At 40.7% G+C, this 22,844-nt stretch overlaps 1 protein-coding gene across 5 annotated transcripts in view; it reads left to right on the top strand.

Annotated features, from left to right (window-relative positions):
* DENND2B (DENN domain containing 2B) overlaps positions 1 to 22,844 on the top strand; it is a 153,508-nt gene that overhangs the window by 43,478 nt on the left and 87,186 nt on the right. The window lies entirely within an intron of this gene.

Raw genomic sequence — 22,844 nt, 5'->3', positions numbered from 1 at the left:
AATGGCTGCTCCAGCCAGGCTGTGAGATGCCCTGAAATCCTGAACAAATTCCTCTTTCTCCACCTCAATATTCCCATGTACAAAACCAGGCTGCAGTAGGTGAATTCTCCTGTGTATCAGCCTCTTGCTGAGCTGTATCAGGAGTGTAATGTTTTGGCAGCTGCATTGCTGGTGTGATCTTGCCTACAGTAGCAGTGCATGTGGGCTGACTGTCTTCTGAGATCTGGCATCACATGGGTCCCTCAGGGACACAGTGACAGGACAGACTCCAAAATGAACTGCCACTGGTTCCTGAGAAGCCTGAGTTTTTACTACCTGTATTGGAGCCAAATGATATGCTGGCTTCTGGAAGCATTAAAATGTTTACTATTAAAAAATGATTTGTCATGAGAAAAGGAGAAACCTGTTGCTTGCCATGAGGGAACAGCCAGCTGCTCCTGAGTCTGGGTAGAAAAGTGAAATGCTAGGAAATAGCTGGAGGAACAGGGCAGGAAAAAAAAGCCAGCTGATATTGTGAAGGAGTTAAGAGAACCTTGTTAAAACATAATTATTCTTCTGGATGAGAGGTGGGCTTTCTGCAAGGTGGGCAGAAGGGCAGCAAAGTCAAACCCCAGGCTTCTGGCTCAGCTTATCATTTCAACACTTATCCTTTCAAGATTTGCTTATGATCTGATTTAAAAAAAACTTACCCACCATTGTAGACTGGGAACCCTGTAAAATATTTTTTCACTATCGTGGACACGAAACAAAACAGTCCAGGACACTTGTGGCAGTGGGGTGATGCTGGGACCTGCTGGGCTGTGTCACTGCTGAACAGGAGCAGCAACTCTTGCCTCGGACAGATTGCCCTTGCGACAGTGGCTCGTTAAAGATTGTCACATCACTCATGTTTCCATGACAGCCTCAGGTCTGACAAATGTGACAAAGCTGTGTTTTATCAGCAAATCCCTTGTGGGTCCTAGTCAGGAAAGCACATGGATAAGGAGAGAAAATTATTCTTCCTGCTCTTTGTTACTGACCGATTGTGCTCTTTGTGTGTGAAGCAGCCAACCATGACTGGCTAAATTTCTCTGCAATTTGCAGTACCTCCTTTGTGGGATTGAACCAGTGCTGGCTCCATACATTTTCCATTTGTTAAGAAGTTTTACGTGTTGTTTTGGGGACCAAGTAAGCTCCAAATGTCAGATTGAAGTTCTGGGGATCAAAACACCAGTGGAGGTACAGGGCAGACTTGGGGACCCTTAAATCAAACCGAATTTTGCAGAACAGTTACAGAAACTCAGACAGGTATTTTGGCCAGGGTTGGAGCTGTGGGGTGAGCAGTCAGACTGTTCTCTTGCAGTTATTAAAAAAAAAAAAAAGAGTAGGAGCATTTCATTTATATTCAGCTAATATCTCCCTTTGCAATTCCTCAGTGAACGCTACAAGATGTAGCAGTCTGCAACTGCTTGTTATCTGTAGCTTATCTATATGTTGTATGCCAAATCACACTCATACATAAAACATGGAGAAAACAAAAGGATAAAATTATAGGCATGGAGAGCTCTCTTTCTATCATGAACACATCAATCTTGAAATCCAGAAGGATCTGTAATACCAGTATTTTCCCCTCTTATGCAGGGAAGATAAAAGAAGGGAAATAATAGTAGTATAAATAAGATAGTATGACATAAGCATAATAAAAAGGAGGAGGTCTTTTTGAAGGAGAACATGATTGCCCTTTCCTGAATAGAATCAGATCTGCTTATAAGCATTCAGTCCATCTCAGAGGGGAATTGCAAACAGGATGCAGCTTTGCTAATATTGGCAGGTATTGGAGGTTTTTTTTAACTGAAGTGGTAGACCTTGGGGCTCTGTATCAGAAGGCTGTGGGTTGAATCCTGGTGCTGCACTCAGGATGCTAAATAAAATGGAATCAGGATGTCTCTCAGACAAAATTTTGTCACGTGCTAATAGCAAATTCTAATTTCTGAGAGAGTGCTGAGACACAGCAACATCTTGCCCAGAGAAGTTGTGGATGCCCCATCCCTGGAATTGTTCCAGGCCAGGTTGGATGGGACTTTGAGGAACCTGGTTTAGTGGAAGATGTCCCTATCAATAGCAGGGGAGTTGGAACTAAATGATCTTTAAAGGTCCCTTCCAGTCCATACCATTTGGTGATTCTATGAGCTTTGTGACACACCAAGTACAGTCAGTGGGAAAATGAAAGACAAGGAATGCAAATGGGTTTATTCTCAATGGATTCTATGTACCTCAGCACAGCTGGATATTTTGTGAAGGAATACTTTTGTTTCACATTTTTAACAAAATCGAATCTCTATTTTGGGAAAGAGGAAAAAGACTTCTTAAGAAAGTGTGGCTTAATGAATGAAGTATTTCTGTGCAAGGTTGAAATTCTGTGGTGTTTTTGGCATTGAAAGTAGAAAAGGCAACATTTGAGAACCGTCAATCAGAAGGAGTTGACAACCATTTCATAAGGTGTGACCTTTGTATGTAGGCTCTGTTGGTAGCAGTGATGTGCAGCATTACCAACCATGTTATATATTCCTTTGCAATACTGCAGCAAAATGAAGCATTAGGTGGCTCATGAAGTTTACTGCAAAGTGTTCTTTGTCTCCTGGTAACAGCCAGTCCCAGCAAGGTACCTCTTCCATTGCACCTTTGCAGGGGTGGTGTAAGAAACTGTGTGGATGACATCACAGCAAACTCAAATTGCCACAGTGTTGGAAGAGAAACTACTCAAGTGAGACCAACGTTTTGAGTTTTCTTTGTATAATGTTCACTATGCTAAGTCTTACGCTGTTTCTGAGGTAGTGAGTGTAATAATAACTGGGTTAGTAAAGTTCAGGCCACCGTTAATTTGAGTAGAACATTGCCTTTTTCTAGTTGTAGCTCTTCTGAAGATACACACATTTTGATTTTCAAGAGCCATTAAGGCAGCTGGTGTGGGGTCAGTAGCTCTGAAGCTGTGACGGGTCTGGAGAGATGTTCCCGTGGAGGATCGTCTTCCCAGGTCCTGGTGTCTTCCCTCAGCTGCTAGCCGGGGTGCCCATGCAGAGACACTATCAGCTCTTAGTGAAGTCTGCTAATCTCTGGTTCCAGCTCTTGCTCTGCTGGGCAGTCTCCAGGCCAGACCAGGGAGGGAGAGACGAGAGACCCGTGTAGCAGTTCCGCATGAGGTAGCTTTATTAGTCCATACCTGGTGAAGGGGAGGCCAGTGACTGGGCTTTTCTCTCTGCCCTCACAGGGGCAGAGGGCTAGCTTTTATAGGGATACAGGGGGTGAGTGTCAGAGGGTAAAGGCCAATGGGTTACAAAGGATCTGCATAGGGTCTCCCAGAGTATTCTGGGTCTGTCTTCTTCTCACTGTAGCTGCAAAGTGGTTGCCTTTCCAGGGAGTCCTGCTGGGAGGTTAAGCAATCTCCTTATCTCAGCAGGCGTCCCTCCAGGGCAGGGGCTGGGCATACCCCACAAGCCATTAATTTTCTTTTGGTTAAAGGAAAGGTGAATGAGTCAGCACATGTCAATTTGCTCATCACTTTTTCCCAATCCTGTCACAAATCTGTGGCTAAAAATGCATTACTTACAAAATCTCTCCATCCTGTATCTCGATGATAAGTTTGCATTTCTGTCATTTTTCTACAGCCAGCACAGTCCTGTCGGCAGTACAGGTGGGGAAGTGGAAAACCAGCTCCTTAGAACTGTGAAAAAGTGCTTTGTCTCTCAGCTGTCTCCATCCTAGCTTGCATTTTTCATTCTACCTTGAAAATCTTCCCCCAGAAAAATGAGTCTGAATCCCAGACAGTATTCCTGTAAAAGCAACTGAGTCATCTTCCTTGGGAATTGAGAGAGCACTGTGAGCTGGGGTTACTGTCTTAGTGACTAAGATGAACAGATAGTTAAGAATTTGCTGTAAATCTATATTATACCATTCATTATTGTTTCTTTTGTGTGTAGTTATACAGGGAGAAAGCAGACAACATTGCTGTGAAACAGGTTGGGGTTTTCTTTTTTTTTTTTGGTATTAATTTAGTAGCAGGCAAAACAAAAAATAGTGGGACTCATAAGGAGTAAGGTGGAAAATTAAGATGTTTTTCCCTTTTTTTCCTCTTTCTCCATTATTGAAACATTCCAACCAATACTTTTTTTGCAGCAGTTCATGTTTTACAGCTAAATGTTAAGTTTCCCCCACTTACACTGGTTAGGTGGATCATATATTTGCAGTTTCATAGCTGAGGGTTTATTAATAATCTTGTGTATTCTGGTAAAAGTAAACGTGACAAATATCTTTGTGAGGGAGTTAACTTGCAATAAATCTGTGGTGTACGGAAAGCAGCAGATCAGGTCTCAGAAAAGTGTCTGTGTAAGGAGGTGATTATACAGATTTTTATTCTTCCTCCCTCCCTGGATAAAAAGGACAATATCCAAAGGGGAGCTGCAGGATATTGTATTCAGTTCTCGTCTTAATCTGAAAGCTATTATGGGTGGGAAAGAAATTGCCTGCATTTCCAGCTGTGGGAAAGATGTGGACAAATGCCCTGGAGGGCAGGAGGTGTGTAAGGCTGTCAAGGAACAAGGAAAAGAAAGGCATTAAAACTAATTGAATAATTAGGTCTCATTCAAGTGGTGATTCATAGAACTTGGTTTTGGCTGTCTTTGGACAGAAACTTTGGAAGAAGCAGTAGCCAAGAGATGAATGAAAATGCACCACAGTTCTCTTGGCATATTGCCTTCCAAAATAGATGGTGGAGCATCTCATGGAACTATTAGCTGCTGTGTTAAAAATGTTTCTTATCTAAGTCACAAACAGAGCTACTCAGAGATGAGTTTAAAAAAGATATTCTACAGCAGCTCTAGTCAAAGCAGGGTTCATTTTACATTGTCATCCATCCTGTCAAATAACTGCTCAGTGTCAGTCAATGGGAGGTGGAAGGCTTGAAGGGATCTAGACTGTTTTATTAGGTGACCAAGTAGATAAAACATATATGAATGCAATGCAAAGGAGACATGGTAGTGGCTTTGACTTTTCAAATGGAAAGCTTTTTACTGGCATGTGAAAATTTGGTTAACAGATTAATAAATTTTACTTTAGAAGGATTCTGTACTTGATGTCTGTCATAATTTCCTTTGTCTTCATTTAGAGGTTTATGTTAACTGAAGTCTAGTTTCTCCTTCTCCATATACTGTGGAAATCTGATTTGTGGTGTTGTATGAGTATTTCCTGATCAACCTAGAGATTTCTGGTGCAATAAGGTTTGTGAGAAAAATGAATATCTAGAAATGACATGTTAAATCACAGATTGGATTGCTGGAATCTCATCCTTGGGCTGAAGGACAGTGTCACCAATTTCCTTTTCCTTTTCCCAGAGGAGGAAACTGTTCTAGCCCAGAAGTTGATGGGAGTTTTTTTGTAATTATTTAAATTGCTTTTACCTTGTTGTATACTGGCAGCAGATGCTTCTTTCGTCTTGCTGTATGTGGAGAACTATCAATGAAATATTTTTTAGTTCTGTTGCAATTTTTGGAGTGTTCTTTTTGCCAGAGAAATATTTTAAGACACTGGAAGTCTGTAGACAACTGGTGCAAAAAGCAGTGAGCCTATAGATTGAAATAGATCTTACCAGTGTTGTTGAATCCTAAATTCCTTTTAATTTGCATATCAGAGAGTAGAGATTACCTAGAGAACCTAAGGAAGTTCCTGAAACAGCTCAAAGCTTAACTGATGTAAATAAGCCTGTACCTTTGTGGCACATCTTGGCTGCAGAATATGCAATGACTGGGAAGCACTGGTTATTTATTTTGGGGTTTGAAGTTGTCAGGGAGCATTACCGTGATCTTACACAGGAGTAATAGAGCTGGGCTGCTGCACAGACAGTCTAGTGGTAATTTAAAGACAAAGCTAAAATCTGAGACCCAACTCATGCTGTTACTGAGCTAAAAATTTGAGATCCCACTTATGCTGTTACTAAGGAAAGGACCTTTCTGATGCCTTTCCAGCTCAGACTGTTGAAGCTGTGTGTACACAGTAGGTTTTCTTTTCTTTTAGCCATGTGGTATATAACTGGACTTGCTCCTTCATGTCTCTGGGTAGTTGAATTCTGCTGTATTTTCCCTTTATGGATGATCCTGGTTGAAAAGTCTGCTAATCTCCATTGGACTTGACAGAAAAAAATGTTAGGGATATGATTTTGAAACTGAAGAGTGCAGCACTATAATAAATTGTGGCTCTCTGGTTGAACATGAGGATAAAATTCATTCCAGACCCTGTGTTCAAATGGAACAGTTTATGAATGGAAGCACAGCCCCTGGATTGTATTTCAGCATTAGTCTCTGGTTTGGAATTGTGCTGTTTCCAACATAGACAAGGATATATATTTTATAAGCTTTCATTCTTCCACTCTTCAGATTGTTTGAGGATAAAATCGCTTGTGCTGGAGCTGGCTGTGGACTATATGCCATAGGAAAAATATTTTAGTTTTTTTGAAAATAGCTTTATATTTGGCTGAAGGAGAACTGGCTAATACTTAGACATATCATATTTGTATTTCTTCTGCTTTACCTTAATTTCTCACTATCCATGTTGTGTTTTATGTTCATCATCTCTGTCCCAGCTCTGACAGGGATAACTCTGCTAGGTGACATCACAGCCATGTGTACTGTCATTTGAACAATCAGGTGTTCAATGAAGGGCGCCAGCTGCAGTAAGTGTGAATTAGTACTGGTTATATTCAGATGGACAAGCTGGAATACAGTAGTGGTGTAGTTATCAAAGGAGCAACCAAATCAAGAGAAAACATGCTTAAGCAGCATGTATTAGGAAACCAGGAGTCTTGGACTGAAGTCTATAAATGTTTTAGCTCCTGCTGCAGAGAAATAGCAGCTGAATAAGAGATGCTTAAAGGTGAGGAAGGAGCCGAAACCTCCTGTCAGTTAACATACTGTGGTTTCACCCACTGCTTAGAATTGTTCAGTTTTAAACCTCTCAGATGGTTTATGTTACAATGTTGACAGACACAAAAATGAGATGCAAAAAGAAAAGTTTAGGGAAAAAGCTTGAGGTGTGATTTTACATATGTTAACTGGAAACTTAATTTTTAAAAAATGTATTCCTTCTCCCTGGGATATTTAAAGATAATGAGCTCCTATAACTTTGGCTGAGAAATGTGTATTGATGTCTAGCAATTTCTTCATCTCTTAGCTGACAAGACAGGGCTTTAGTCTTGGTTTTACTGATTAATAAGGGGATGAAAGACCTTTGTTCAAATAGGATGCTCATTCAGTCTTTTAAAACATCAGTTACTCTTATTTTTTAAATAATTGGAAAGAATGTAAAGGGGAACTATAACAAGACTTTTTATTTCAAGCAGAAAATTGTGATAGAGCTACAGCAGCTAGTTAATAACATCAGATGGGCTGAATTGGTCAGGTACCTAAATATGAAGGACACATGGAAACAACTGTTCCAGCAAAAAAACCTCTGGAGATATTCAAAGCCCACCTGGACAAGATCCTGTGGAACCAGCTCTAGGTGAACCTGCAGCAGGGGTTTTGAACTGGATGGTTTTCAGGGGTGCTTTCCAACTCCAGTTATTCTGTGATTCTGTGACTTTTATAGCATGCTTGGAAATTGCAAATATAGTATCTGTTGCAGAAGAGGAAAATTCAGGTCAGTGATTATGATCATGATAAGCTAGCTTGGGAGGGAAAGGACATGTGGAGCCTTGGAGTTTAAAAGTAAAACGTGGCTTGTGCTGACTAATCTGATACTTTCCTCAGATTGCTCTGTTGCAGAGTCCAAGAAATGGTAGACTTGTTCTGTTTGGGCTTTTACTTGGTAGCAGAACCACGGTGGAAACTAAGTGAGAAATTTGGAATCAGTAGAGCAACTGGAGAGTGAATTGATAAGGATGTTAAGACTACTGTTGAGAGAACAATATCATGTTGTATGGAGCTTATTAATGAACTACCACATGAGTATCTTGAGACTACTTTCATCCACTAACTCCATAAACATGTTCATTAAAAGGAATATGCAGTTAGATTTGCTCCTTCTATGCACCTGAGTTGGTGACTTTTCAGGCTGAAATAAAGGAAATGGCATGACAGTGTCATCACCTGAAGATGAAGACAGCCTAGGCGGGCTGAAGGCAAGCAAACACAAATTTAAACCAACACCAATGTTGTGACAAGAACTAGGGACTATATGAAGTGGAGAGCAAGCCAAGACTGCCACTGTGGTAGATCCTTCAAGTCCCTTATTTAGTATGTAGAAGAAACACCCTTCCCTTCGACTGCTGATTATGATTTAAAATTTTTCTTGTTTTCAGTTTTAGTTCAGCTTGTTTTAATAGCCCTTATTGGTAAGAATATGTGTAGGCAACAAAGTGGGAACGGATGTTGCAAGTCTTTTACTGATGCTTTGAAAGCTGTAACACAATTGAGATAAATTAGTAGTACCAACAGGCCTGTGAACTCTTCTCAAGAATGTTCTCTTAAAACAGAGGATAGGAATCTGGGTCAAATCCATTTGTTAAGTGGTGTTTTAAATCTTTTTTTTGTTGTTGCCAAAGCATTAGTTTAAACAGTTATTTGTCTGTATGTTTCTATTTTTTTGTTTCTTAATGGAAGCATTAATGTGTATTTTTTTAATGCTTTTCTATCCATAAACCATAGCTTGAATATTTTCCAAAAGAATTTTTATTAACAGTTTCTGCTGAAACTAGTTCTTGGGGGACCTACTCGCTGTTTGATAGAGAGGTGTGGGTTTTCTTTGTTGTTTATAGTGCCCAAACAGAACTTTAATTTTCACCCCCACATACCCCCCTAACAAACCCCAAACCCCCATATTTGGCCTGAGTTCTCAGGGAGTGCTCAGTGAGACTCAAATTGCTTGGCCAATCTGAGCAGGGCCCTTGGACCCATTCAATCAAAGTCAGCACTTCTTTTCCCCTTCCCAGTTCCTGTGGTTGGATTTTTTTTTTTTTTTTTTTGCTTGTAGAACTTATTGGTGCTATTTAAAGTAAGCCTTAGAAAGAAGGTTCAGACTAAAATACAGTGGCCCTGGGCCTTAAGTCCAGATGCCTGAACTCCCTTTGATATTTTGTGGAAGCAACAGGGGCCTGTAATCATTCAGACAAAACTCTGCTGATTTCAGGAATAGAAGTTTTCAGGATTCAATATGTTGGCACAAAACCTACAGGAATGTTACTCTCAAGTAGGTGTTGAAACCTTTCCTACTTCCAAATTACTATTTTTCACAGACAAAAACTAATAGAAATGCTCCTTTAAATTTTGAGTTAACTGAGCAAGCAGACTTAAATGCTTGATTTTTGAATAAGCTGCTTTCACTGAACTGTTGGGCTGAGAGCTTTATCAGTAGGCACAATTCTGCATATTAAAAATCAAGCAGTTCCCAACTGCCTGGACAGGTGTTTCTCTATAATCCTGCTCATGTCCTTTTCCCGTCTTTGGCTCTGTAGCTGTTGATTTCTGAAACATGAACCTGTAATCTTAAACTCAATAACCGATTGCAGAAACAAGGTGCCATCTGTACAGCCCATTTATAGAGAAGAGTATTTCTAATTTAATCTTCATTTCTCCTTAGATGGTTGAGTTTCCAGGTGACTGGACAAGTCAGGTAATAGTAATAATAATAGAAGTTTTGCACTATGTAGTGCTAGATAAAATAACAATCAAAAGTTGATAAACTTGTTGTGTTTATGTGAAACAAGTAAAACTCTTGACTAAATTAGAACTGAGTAAACACTTTTTACCTTGATTTACCTTGACCTTATCACTGAATTTTTCAGACAGCTTGCTGTCTTAAATCTTCTGTATGATCTGTGGACATCAAAGCAATCTTGTCTAACAGCATAATGATTAATGGGGCTTGGCTGAAACAGGGTAGCTTTGAAGGAAAGATTTAGCTGGCAAGTATCTTTTACTTCTTCCAACAGAAGAAGAAAATTATCTATTAAAATATATTTTCTTCTCCTTAACATGGGTAAAGTACCTTGCTGACAGTATTTTGAAAAATTTCTGTAATACCTTTAAAGAGATCATTATGGTGTTTCCTCATGTGGAATTTTGGCTCCGTGTTTTTTTTTGTCTATTTTCATTGGGCATTCACTTGTGGAATTACCCTGAAAATGTGCTGTATTGAAACCATGCTGTATTGAATGACATATACTTAAAGTCTCCCTCTTTTCTTGTAAGAAACAAGATTCCTTCTTGCAACCTGAAAGCCACATTGTGTGTGGCAGGAGTGAAACATCTGAGAAACACGAAGCTCAGCAGATGCTCCCTTGAAGGTCCCTGTGCAGGCATCCCCTGGACTGGCTGCTTAGCTTAATACTTTTGTGTTGAATGAATTGTCTGCTTAAAGCAGCACTGAATATTAATGCTCATTCTAGCACTTTAGTACAGCACCATTAAATACACAAGATGCAGAAGAGACTACTCTTCCTTTCCTACAAATTATGTGTAGGGAAAGGATGGATTTATTAGTCTCAGTACGGTAAAACAAAATGCTGGGTACATCATTGTGCATTGAATCATCTTTAGTTATAGATTTAAATATTGTACTGTCATGTAAGAGTGTAGCCATAGTGAACATCTGAAAGGACTCACTGTCAGCAGCCTGTTGGGTTTCAACTATGTTATTCATAAGATTCTTTCCTCCCTCCAGCTGTTTCCACAAATTGGAAAGGCTTTATTTCAGTTTATAAATGCTATTTCCCCATTGTTCATGCCCACAGATATTTTCCATGCCCAAATATCCATCCTCCCAAGAAAAGAAATCTCGACCCTATAAAAGAAGCCATGTGGAATAATCCTTTGAGGAGAAAGTCCAAAATGGCACAATATTGGATTTGCCATCTGCAAAGCTTCAACAGCTGGTATTCCTCTGTTGTGTATCTGTGGGTGGGGACATGGGGCACAGAGCAGAATATGAGTGGGGTGTGGTTGCATTTCCAAAGAGCTCTCATATTTTGTGTTGTGGCTCCAGTTTTCCCATCCAAATTGGAAGGGCCGAAACTTGCTTCTGTGAGAATTGAATGGAGCAGTTGCTTGATGTTTTGCTACAGCATGAGTTGAATTTATTACTCACAGAAACTCCAACTTTATTGGCTTTTTGATGAAAAGACTGGTCAAAGGGTGAAGAAAATGCCGTTGTCTGAAATAGCAGAGATAATACTTTGAAACTGCCATAAAATTAAACTGTAGTTTGAAAACGAAGCCCTCAAACTTCAAACCATTTTCACACATATATTTTCTGTAGAGTCTCGCCTAGCATATAGCTGCTGTGAAGAATCAGCCAAAGTGAATTTCATGGTTTTCACACCCTAAGGCTCTCTAGGACCAGAAAAAAGATTCTTAACATAACTCTTGCCTCTAAAACATAGGATAAAGAAAACCTGTTGTATATGGGTGTCCCACCATGTATTCTTCTTTAGGTTAAATAGGAGAATATTTGACTGGAGAAAATGAGGTAAGAGTTCAGATTTTAAATATTAGGCACACCCCAGAAAAGAGGCAGTTATTCCATCAGGAAACTTCAGGAATTCATGCTCTGTAGGAACTGTGAATCCTGGTGCATTTATAACACCTACAAATTTCAAGGCAAATTATCAGTTAAAATACCTCATCCCAAAATCATCAGATGAGCAGAGTCACAAAAGGTAATTGAAGGGGATTCATATCTCATAAATCTTTACCTTTTGGAGTTGCAAAAGGCATTTGTTTCATTGTAGCAGGGAGAAATCTGCTGTCAGTCAGCTTTTGTCCACTGTGCACTAGGCACAGGTACAATTTCATCTGCCTCTATAACACAAATCACCTTCCTGGCATCATAAAAAGGTTTATAGGTATTTATCTAACTTTTGGAGGACTAGGACTGAGTTTTGAATGGACTGGGGCCAAGTTTGTGGTACCAACTGGAAACCACAAGGAATTTGGCAATGCAGACTTCATGCCAGACAAAACTGTTAAGTACCTGTCTTGAATGTTTTGGTTTGTTCATTAATCAAACACAGGGAAAAATACATTCACAGGAAGCTGACACCAAAGAGTTTCAGTGTAATTGATTTTTTAACCTTCAAAACATTTGTTTTGTGATGACGGAATTTTTAGCAGGAAAGCATTGTTCATGCTCTGTGTGTATACTTTATTCTACTCAATTTACTTACTGGAAGTTTTATTTTTGAAGTTTATTATAAAATAGTGTGTGCGGCACCTCTGTATCTGTAGCAGTTTGTCTATTTGTAGATGCTCATTTTTAAATTCTCTGCTTACTGGTATTGGGAAGATGAGTGTGCACACAGCTGAACTGAAGGAGGAGCAGTGAAAGAGTAGGAAACAGGAGAGAAGTCTAAGATGTAATTTCCTTTCTGGTATCACCCTCTATGAACAGTAGCAAAGGAGTGTCTGAAACTAGAGTTTAGCTGACAACTGCATAAGCATAAACTCTATGAAAGCAGAATAGATTTGCAGTTTTCCTTTTCACTAAATGAACTATGTGTTATTAGAGAATAAGCTGACTTGGAAAGGACCCATGAGGATCATGGAGTCCAACTCCTGGCCCTGCACAGGATACCCTGAGAGTCACACCATGTGCCTGAGACCATTGTCCAAACACTTCTTGAGCTGTGTCAGGCTGGTGCTGTGACCACTGCCCTGGGGAGCCTGTTCCAGAGCCCAACCACCCTCTGGGTGAAGAACCTTTTTCTAATATCCAACCTAAAGCTCTCCTGACACAATTTCAGGCCATTCCGTGATTGATCATAAAATCTGCTTTGACATTTTTGCTGTGAGTAGACAGGTCCAATTGTGAAGGTCTGGTGGATGCAGAGTTATTGTCTACGGTAACCACGCTTTAAAAGAGACAATAAAAATATTTTTATATGGGGAGAAGATCCAAATTGGACTTCTGCTGCATTCAGCTTAAATCCATAAGAAAGAAGAAAAGAAAGATGAATACCAGCTTTAGTGCCAGTGCCATTTGAAAGTTTGCTCAAATATGGACTCCTGTGAGATGGGGAAGGTGAGTCAAACTGTGCTGTGGGCTCATTCATGTTCGGAGTAGGAGAGGACGTCTGTTCAGATAAGAGATTTTTGTACCCTGGCCTTGTTGTGAAGAAGATATTTCCATATGGGTGCTATACCAAATTTACCCTACTGTGTGTGGAATGCTCTCTGCTTGGCAAAAGGCCAAAACATTCCCTGCAAGGGAAAAGGGCCTGGAATTGTATCTGATCAGAGTGTTAATCTGTGTCCCTTAGGCTTATCTTGTGGCTGTTTCTGTGTTGCAAGGGCAATGCTGCATATGCCTTTTCAATGAGATCATTGCAAAATCAAATTGCTATTAAATTATATTTTACTCACAGTTTTGAACTCAGCTAAAGTAGCAACACCAGTGCTAAAACTTTGAGTAGAAATGCTGGTGCCGGAGCAACATTCCAAATGCTGTCTGGATAAAATTAATCATTTCATACAAATATTTCAACTTAATGTTACATGTTTCAATATTGTTAAGCATAAGTGGTAGCACATTATGGCACTTCAGCCAACCTGGAAACAAGAAATGGGACCCTATTCCTGCACGCACTGGCTGCTTGTTATTCCTGGGCACATCCAGCTGACTGTAAGGGCATGGGATCACGTTTTCTTCCTGACATGTTTTTGAGGCTGTGTTCTTCTGTGCCCTCTCTGGCATTACAGATGTTCAGGCTTGGCTTGCAAGCAGAGAAGTGGGATTTGGGAAGCTGGGATCACCTGTGGGAGCATTCTGCACGGACCCGTGTGACGGGGGCAGCGCTTGTCTGATGGCCCCTGGGGGTCTCTCTCTTCCCAACCTGAGAATGAAGCACTTCAGGCTGCAACACTCCTCTGTGTCAGGTTTACTCCTGCTCTGCAGACTGTGAAGAAAGATTGTTCCCTCAGCAGAACTCTCCTGCACAGTGGGTCTATTCAAGCCTGCATCTGGGAAGATAGTTAGTGCCTTCATTTATGAAATTCCTATCATAGAAGTGTGAGTTCTTCGGAACAGCAGCTGGTCTCTTGAGAAGTCTCCAACATGTCATGTACACAGCTGCATGTAAATCATTTTCATAAAAGGAAAGAAGAGAAGCTCTTTCAAATCACCAAATACCATCTCCCAGTATGTGAAGGTTTAAAAGATATGTGATATCATTTACAGTTTGTTTGTGGATTTGTTTCTGTTTGCCTCTATCTAAACCCCTGTGGTTCCCTTCTGCCACTCTGGATACAGCGTACATGTGAACAGAGCTAGAGTTTCTGTGGCTGCTGCTTGGTTTTCTATCTCTGCTGGTAAAGGCTGTTGCTCCAGGAATCCTCAACAGAAACTCCACTGGTAGGAGCCACAGTCCAGAGTGGTTTGGTGGCTGCAATCGGCTCCAGTGGCTAGATGGGGAGGTGTTTCCCTGCCTCCTTCTACAAAGAACATTAAAACAGGTTTAAGTGTTTGCAGTTGTTTCTCTGGCTAGTGGTTGGAGGGCTGATGAAAGGTGATTTATAACACTTTTGCTTGTGGTAGCTTGTTGAAACTTTCCTTTCATGCAGAGGACAAAGGTCAGTGCTGTGGGAACTGAACTCTTTCCTTGGGAAAAGCGCGGCTGCTGATGGCCGTGTATACCTGTGACTGAGCAATAGGTGGGAAGGTGCTCTCTTCAGCTCATGATCAGCTTGTGATAGTAAGGGAAGAAAGCTTATTTACATGGTTGTTATGAAGCCAGGGGATATCACTGAGGACCATGATATCATTTAATTTTCAATACATTCAGTTCTTCATCATTTTATCTTATAAAAATATCCTTTCTAGGAAGAAACAACTCCTTCGCTGTTAGCTCTTACTGGCATTTTTTACATTTGTGGAGGGCAACTCTTGAAATCCCTTATGTTTCTTTTACTGGCTTTTTAGTGTAGATTCACACTTTTTTTTTGTTGTTGTTTTAGTGTGGAAGAGTGAAATTCCAGCAAGGCTGACTTAGTGAAAACTGAATTAGTGTTGATGGCTGGAGAGAAATGTAACTTGATCTTCTGTCTCCAGCGCTTGAATCAGGAACTGAAATAATTGTTCTAAGATTCTGGTCAAGTTGCCAGAAAATGGAGCGGTGCTTCTGCCAGATGGTCACCGCAGAAGTGCCAGACATTCCTCCCCTTTCTGAGCTTGCAAGTGTGTGTATTTGAGAAGGAAAATACACACAGGCAGCAGGGAACTGAAATGCTTTTCTCCCTGAGATGCTTGCTGAGTGTGCAGGGCCATGCTGCAGGCAGTGTGCATGGGGATATCAATGTGTGATGCCTGGCAAAAGGATATAGGCACAAAGGAGATGTTTCTGTTGAGCAGTGACATCAGTCACTCTGTCACAGCACTTGACAGACAATATGAGGTAAATCCACCAGAAACAGGGCAGGAGGGCATGTCATACAGCAAGAGAAGATAGTTCAGTCCCTGAAGGAATCATGGCTCACTGGAAGAGATGATGTTGCCTGTCAACTGCTAAGCCCAGCTGTACTGGTTAATGATTGGTGCCTTTAATTGAAACCATTGTGCACTACTACAGCCCTGCCTTGTAGGAGCTGCTGGTGCAATAAATCTTGATTTTTCCATATTAGAAAGCTGTGTTCTTTGGGGATATTGAAAAGTCTCGGACTTTTTTCCTCCCCACCCCCCTTTTTGTTGCTATAGCTACTGTAATTTTTGTTAACAAAGGGAATGAGAAGTAGTTTGCTGTGCTTAGTTTGTTTTTGTCATTCTGGTATAGCTGCCAATATTCTCTCAGTCCTTTCTACTCTTCTTTTTTTTGTCCAATCTCCCTTAGAACCAATTCTGTAAAGAAACTGCAGGAGTTTGGGAACTTAAGTCTCCTGCAGTCACTGCAGAGCTGTATGTGCATGGGGGATGAGGCTTCTACCCACAAATTAGGGACTGAAAACTTGAATTTAGATTTGAGTTTGGGCTTGTGTATTGAGTGACCAGCTATGCAGACCCTGAGCACTTCTCATTCTCATGGACTTGCACCTGCTTTGCAGGAATGCAGGAATTTCTGTCTCTTTTGGTGAAGTCTCATGTCAGGTTACCACAGTATAGCAGAACCATTTTTCTTGAAGTATCTTTAGGAGAATTCAAAGTTTATTCCATGAGGAAGATTTTAGCCACGGAATGAAAGCATCCCGGAGCACAAGGAAAGGTGGGCTGCTTTCTCTGGGGGACACAGAGTGTGTTCCTAGTGTGGAGGAGAAGAAGGTGGGTGTATTTCTCCTCCCACCTGGGATTTCTTATTTCCCTTTCATCTTTCTAAAAAAACCTCTTCACTTTCTTGTTTCCCATTTGTGTTTTTCTCATAGTATGTTAGTTATCCTTCACCTCACCTTTGTTCTACCAGTCTTGAACTCTTCTCATGTTTATCTGGACCTCACCCCTCCTCTCTGTTTCTTCTTTTGCATACATCCTCTGATTCAGAGCGCAGCTAGGAGGGTGGTTGGGGTTCACTCATTTTTGCTGGGTCTATGCTTCTCTCTGACAATTCCTTACTCAGTTGTCTGAGATGGAAGCTTAGGCAGGCAGGGCATGGACTGCATCCTTTCAGTCAGGCTGCTCACACCTAATGGTAGTTTACCATCCTGGGAGCACAGGGGGCTTGGGTTTGTTTCTTTTGGCTTGGAACATGTAGAGTTTGAAGGAGAGGGAGGCAGTAGCCAAGATGTTCGTAGACATGAAGGGAATCTGAATCAGAAAACCACTGTGCATGAGAGAGCTGCTCATTGCCTCAAGACAGGCCAGTTTTAGGCCTCTATCTGTGGTATAATAGTGATATTTGGAGATTTGGATAGATTTCTGAGGCAGTAGGAGAGATAGGAGTACCTTTGAGAAAATGGGCCATTCAGCCCGATGCCAGAATGTGGGTGGTGGGCTTTAATCCCTGGGACTGAATTTGTGGATCTCACCTCTAAGCAGGCTTCCTAAGACTGCAACTGAAATCCATGTCAGAGCTCCAACGCAGCTCAGAGCTCCTGCAGATGTTACTTTAAGTGCAAGAACATAATTTCTCAATGTAAACAGATACCTTCCTGAAAGGTTCCTGCACAAATCCCTAAGACAAACAATGGACTTACTTGGCATCCCATTTGTTGCTGCTAATGCCTGTGTCCAGGTTCACTTCTGGATGTACTTTGGATACAGGGGAATTAAGATCTTCTCTAAGGGAATTAAAATCTTCTGTGTGCCTTTCTACAGATTCCCTGGGTAACTGCCAAGAGCTAAAGAGACAGACCCAATGTTGTTCTCATATCTTTGTACAAGCCAAGACAACTTTGGCCAGTATTTTCTACTTACAACCAGGAGGTCTCCAGCCTGTAGCTCATCCTCCCAGGGTGCTTTTATATCATCATATTGAGACAGTCCATGCAAATTAATAATTTTTTCCCTGGAACCATTAGCACTGGCAGTTTGGGTATCATGGACAGGACCTGCTTCTGGGAGATACTGGCTCAGAACGGTCACTAACACACAGTGATCTAACCAGAAGGAGACCCACGCTATCACCAGATATCAGCTCTTGACCTTACTGAGGTATTCAAAGATGATTGCCCTTCTGCCCATCAAGTATTATTAAAACACTTTGCAAGGCTGATAACTGCTAATAATTTTGCAATTCTCACTCTAGCAGGACTCTGAGTGGGAGCCACTTCCCTGACAGGCAGGAAGGGAAGTATGCTGACAACTCTGAGCGCAGCAGCTTGCTCTGTAGTATGGCTGTGACCCGTGTTTTGCCTCAGATGATGCTCTAACAAATCAAAACCTACAGCAGTTGCAAAGCCAAGACGCTTCTCAGCTGTCTGGCAGACTTTGTCAGTCAGCTTTGGCATGAGGAGGGTTCAGTCATCGCTGTCAGCTCAACCGGGAAGTTCCTTTTAAGACTTACTAAGACTTTAATCTTTGTTTGTTCACTCTGTGAATTGCATTGGGATGTTTTTAGGGACTGGTTGCACCCTGTGGGAAATACCAAAGGACACTCTGTTTTCTCATTTATCATATCCTTTGTGACACAAAAGATATTAATGAAAAAGAATCTTTGTTCCTCAAAGCTAACCAACTCTCATTCCTTAGAAAATTTATAATTTGGTTTTTGTGTCACAAGAAACAATTCATTGTTGTGCAAATGATGTTGATGTTGCTATTAGAGGATTATGACTTCACTGAGGAGTAAGCAACAGGAGCAGGTGATGTCCTGAGACTTGAATGGTTGTTTTTATGCAAAAATCCTGGGGATGAAGGGAAAGAATAAAGGAAGAATAATACCAAAGAATTGTGATATATGTTGGGTACAGCTTCTAAGTAGACTCTTCCTACCCTGGTATCTCAAATCAAGATATTTAAGCTTGAAATAGTCAATGTATTTTTTAAAATCCAACCCTTTTCTTTAGCCTACACAGGGAAATACTAATTTCTGATTCAATGTCAGACATTTCTGTTCATGTCTCCTTTTCTAAATGTCTTCTTCCTTGATTTTCATGTTGTTTTCCTTCTACTTGGAAGCTGTGATTGCCCTAGGACTGCTAAGGGTAATAGAGGAGCTTAGCACTGAGTTCTTACCTAGTTTAGACATTAGTTTTGGACTGCATTGCGTTTCAAGTGACGTGTGTTCTCGTCACCAGGTGTTGCCCATTTTCAATTAAAGGGGTAAAAAAATAGCTTGAGAGAAGATAAATGAAGTAATAAGAAGATAAAGTAGGGCAAGGAAGACAGAATAAAGGCACTAAATAGGAAAGAACAAGAATGTCAGCCATTTTATGTGGCAGAAAAACAGGAAAGGAGGGTGAAGGGTGAGCGGAGAGCTGTCTTTGCTCCAGGCAGAATCTGGTTTTCAACTGCCTAGGGAAGGTAACTTATTTCATCTCCAGTAAGTGCTGCAACATCAGATTCCCAGTAGTACCAGTTCAGTGCAGTGAGGACTGAACGGCTGAGAGGGTGGTTTTGGCATTGCAAGGATCAATGGCAACCAAGTCCACCACCCCTGCTGGTTATAGTAGGAAGTTTGTGCCAGAATTAAACTTGTCATCACTCTGTGAAAGCTTAGCAGAGAGACTGGTCACTGACTTGGTTTGAAACAGGCTGTGGGTTGTAGGGAGGGAAATTTTGGATGAGACTGTGGCGTTAATCCCAGTTAATCCCAGAGCAGGTATTCCTGATGTAATTCTTGTAACAATGTTCTTGGGACTCTCTACTGACGCCCTCTCAAGGCAGGAATTTCTAAACATTTTATTGGACTTTCCAGCTCATCAGAACTGATGTTGTTCTGGGAGGACACAATTATCTGTTTTACTGGAAGGGAGCAGGCAAATTGCCACAAAGCAGGCTGCAACTCCTAAACAAAAGTTTAACTGTACCTAAACCTACAGCTCTTGACATGTGGGCGAGCTCCCTTAAAGCATCCAGAAAAGCATATTAATGTATTAAGATGACTTCTTCTTTCAACATTCTGTTGCAGCTACCTTCAAGAGAAAAATAAGTAGACACACTAATTATTATTAATAATATATTTATGAAAATTTGTATTAATTATAAAGTAATTTTTCAAAAACATGAGTTTGTTTTAGCAGCCTGTAGTTCTTCCCTGTTATGCCTTCCAGTTATGTCTCCAGGTCTCTGTTCTCTGGGGCAGACCAAAGGAGTAATATTTTCCCATATTTTTCAGGTCCCAGATCAGTGGAATTTCAAGGGAAAAATAATCTGCATGAAAAAGCTTCAGAACTCAAGGTCTCAAGTAGATTTCAAGCCATGTTAGTGATAAAGGCAGGAGAGGGCTCGGGGACCGACATTCAGAGTCTCCCTTCTCAAGTCATCAGATACCACATGTAAATCCTTCTTCTAGGTTCAATAACATTCAGCTTCCACAGAAGGAGAGGAAGGAATCAGTTCTTGGAATGTGCTAACTGATGGACACTGTATATTAGAAAGCAGGAGGTTTTCTTGAAGCTGTAAAGTGATTAAAGCATTCTGGGTTGCCTTGACTTTCCAGGTGCTTGCTCCAAGCCTCACTCCTCAACGCACTCCCATTCTCAGCTTGCAATGAAAATAGACTTTCACTTTTTCGGTAGTGGGACTGATAGTGGGTGCTTCCAAAGTGTTGGGATGCTTCAGGAAATGAAGAATAATTTTAAACTGCAGTGCAGGGGGGAGGACAGAGGATTTACCCCTCCCCTGCTAACACCTGTTAATGGAATTAGACATTAGACAAGGTGCTGTCATGTTCATTAGCCCAAAGTGTGATGGCTTTCAGTGCCTAATCTGTCCATAAAAACCTTAGGCCACACTTTAATTTTAAAAGAGTAAAAGTGTATGGATCATTAACAGATGGTCCATAAGGAATATTCTGTCATTGCATCTGCCTGCAATGATAAAGATCTGTTAGGAAGCATCTGCATTGCATTGCAGCAGCCCTTTTCAGTCAGGATGCTGAACCTTGCCTGGCATGAGCAGCAGATCCCACGTTGCCATCACACCATTTTTCATATTTGTCTGTCATCTTTACTTTTTGATCCTGATAAATGGTTTGTGGAGGTTTTAGGCAAAATTGATGTAATGATTCTACCATTTGGGCTCATTAAATTGCCATTTACAGAGTTGTCCTAGTGAAATTAGTGAAACCTTGTCTGGAGCAAAACACAAATTACAGCTAAATAAGAGTTTCAGATGAATTTTTTACATTTACAAATGAAACAGAATTCTGCAGTTTTTGACCAGGTTTGTTAGCTGGTTTACGAGGCCATGCAGAATCTGTGTGACATAACTATTTTTGGATTTGTTCTTAACAGTATGCCACAATACTTGAGAGATTTTGTTTTCCGTTGCTTTGCGAAGAATAATTTGCAAATACTGTAATGAGGAATGCTCTCACCCAAGCCCAAGGGATGTGATTCTGACCATACAATGATTCAATACACTTGCAGGGCCTGTCAGACTCATTTGGAGGCTCTAAAATGACTTTCTGCATGACCATAGAACTTAGTTTAGGTTTTCTTTCCTTGTTTCTTTGTCTCTGATTTTTTTTTCCCTTATTTTTGGGGGGGTGTGCATTGGTGGATGGGTGGGTGGGCTTTTTGGGGTGATATAAGTCCTTGCTTCCAGGTACCTCTGTAAATGGCTGAATATTTTTCTGCCATGTTCATGTTGTTTGCATTTTCTCTGCATATGCTGGGATGATACCAGCATCACCTGCAGTGGAGTATTCAACCGAAATAAGCATTAAGGAAAAATTGAATCGAAAAGTCAGTTGATATCACCATATATATCATAGTCTCAACTGCATGGGAAGGAACTCACTTTTTTCACTAAATTTGACATATCTTGAGAAATTGTCTTTAAGAACTCAATTTATCTTTACTTGAAAACAAACCACTTTGTTCTACTTGACATTTAGGGTGGCTTTGAAAGGTGAGGTTTAAATAATCACTTCTTTTAAATATTGACCACAGTGATTTTTATCAAGCTTTGTCATACTATTTTTATTCCCATCTGATTTTGGGTATAGGAAAAATGGACTCTTAAAAAACAGCAGCATAAAAGCACACTATTTTATTAATGTGTCAGGTCAGTGTCCCATCTTTTTGAGGATCCCTTCAGCTTATTTTTGTCTTGAACAGAAAGGCAAATCTCGGAAAATTAATGTTACACATGCATGCTATCAGTTATTGTTCTCCTTATGCCGTGTTTATATCTCTCCTTTTTCTCGCATTAAGTGCTAATAAGTGATTTAGACTTAACACAGTAAAAGTATTGAACTGGTGAGTGGAAAACATTAAAAAACTGCTTACTCCCTGTGGAATGTACAGTCTTAGAAAGCTTGGCCAGCATTAGCATGCTTCCTTTTTTGTCCCAAGCAATCCCTTTTCCAGTCGGAACAGACAGTTCTGTAACAGTCCTGTAATCTTGATAATGTAACACTAACAATAACAATGAGACACTGGAGGAATTTAGGGAGCTTCAGTGTAGAAAAAGTGTTACCAACAAGGGAAAAAAATCTTAATCTGGGAAAATTGGTACAAGACAACGGAGAAGGACAAGTAGACCTGGAGTCAGTGGTCAGCATGATTGACTCTGCCTGGAGCTGCAATCTGCAAATTTTCTGGCTGTGTTTGTGGCAGAACTGCTTGGAATAAAGTGGTTTAGAGAATGTCTTTTTGGCTGTGATAGGTCTGTTAGTACAGGGATTTTTGTGTGTTGTCAGTCCCCAGCTTGCTTTGCAGCATCACGTTACAGTGGCTTCTCAAGCAGTCTGGACTTCCTGTGGGTTTGAGTAAACAAGAAGTTTCATAACACTCCTTATTTTTGCATTAGCTGTGCTATTAATGGTCATAAAAATTGGTAGTTCTGGTCAGACCCTGGGTGGCACTGCTGTAAACCGTGGTAGATAGTTTATAAACCAAGAAGCATCTCAGAAACCACCCAGACTGGTGCCAGCAGACCCGCAGAATCCTTCATGACTCCTGTAGCATCAGTGGAATAAATACTATTCCGTTTCTTTCTCAAGGGACTCTGCTGGCATTTTAGAAATCTTATCATGACATGAAAAAGCATTCCTCCCTCATTTTGAAAAATATTTCTTAAGGGATTACCAGAACAGAGGAAACGGCCACTAAGAGCTGTGCTTTACACCAGAAAAACATGGGATATAGTCAATGGAGGGGCGTGATACTAGGGATTCCTGCTTTTGCATCCCGGGGATGACATCCTGGCCTTTATCCCTACCATCATGTTCTCCCTTCAGTCACAGCATGACATTCCTATTATGACAGCAGAATGAAGGCAAAATAAATCACGGT

This window comes from Corvus cornix, chromosome 5 (genome assembly GCF_000738735.6).
Source record: "Corvus cornix cornix isolate S_Up_H32 chromosome 5, ASM73873v5, whole genome shotgun sequence".
Classification (NCBI taxonomy): domain Eukaryota; kingdom Metazoa; phylum Chordata; class Aves; order Passeriformes; family Corvidae; genus Corvus; species Corvus cornix.
The sequence above is the reverse complement of the archived record's forward strand: the minus strand, read 5'-3'. Positions and strand labels throughout refer to the sequence as shown.